General features: G+C 34.6%; 1 non-coding gene across 1 annotated transcript; it reads left to right on the top strand.

Annotated features, from left to right (window-relative positions):
- The first annotated feature begins 550 nt into the window (after nucleotides 1–550).
- TRNAS-GCU (transfer RNA serine (anticodon GCU)) lies at nucleotides 551–632 on the top strand. The gene has a single exon. It is a non-coding gene; the product is annotated as a tRNA-Ser (tRNA).
- Nucleotides 633–921: the final 289 nt, after the last annotated feature.

Genomic DNA, 921 nt, shown 5'->3' with positions numbered 1-921 from the left:
GACAAGTGGTGTCAGACAACTCATCTTTATTTGTGCCAGAAAGATGAGGTGGCCGAGTGCTTAAGGCGATGGACGGCTAATCCATTGTGTTCTGCACGCATGGGTTCAAATCTTGTCGGTTTGGAATTTTTTCCTTGGAAATGGAATTTTGCAAATAATGCTTCATAAGTGAAGCTGACACTCAAATGTCAAAAATAAACTAATTCAATTAAGAAATCTACGTCAATGAACAATGCTTTTCATTAAAGACATACATAGAACACATTTAAGGAAAATCTACCATTACTGTTATAGTAGAAGTCATGTCATTGGCCAAATGTGTATGTTATGATTTTTTGTCGTTTGAGATGGATCAACATGATGGTGTAGTAGTTCACAAATATAGGTTATGTCTAAAGTAAAATAAATGTTCTTTAAGCAAAGGCTCACTTGAAAGGGGACTTGCTAACAAGCCTGTGATATTGATGAGAACACAACCAATAATGTATAAAGAATTGATTTAAAACAAGACAAGTAGTGTTAGAAAAAGCTTCTTTATTTGTGCCAGAAAGATGAGGTGGCCGAGTGGTTAAGGCGATAGACTGCTAATCCATTGTGCTCTGCACGCATGGGTTCAAATCCCATCCTCATCGGTTTGGAGTTGTTTGCTTGGAAATGGAATTTTTGCAAATAATGCTTCATAAGTGAAGCTAACACTCAAATGTCAAAAATAAACTAATTCAATTAAGAAATCTACTTCAAAGAACAATGCTTTTCATCAAAGACATACATAGCACACATTTAGTGAAAATCTACCATTACTGTTATAGTAGAAGTGATGTCATTGGCCAGATCTGTAAGTTATGATTTTTTGTCATTTGTGATGGATTAACATGATGGTGTAGTAGTTCACAAATATAGGTTACGTTTAAAGTAAAATAA

This window comes from Taudactylus pleione, unplaced genomic scaffold, assembly GCF_031769625.1.
Source record: "Taudactylus pleione unplaced genomic scaffold, aTauple2 ptg002766l, whole genome shotgun sequence".
NCBI lineage: Eukaryota > Metazoa > Chordata > Amphibia > Anura > Myobatrachidae > Taudactylus > Taudactylus pleione.
The sequence above is the reverse complement of the archived record's forward strand: the minus strand, read 5'-3'. Positions and strand labels throughout refer to the sequence as shown.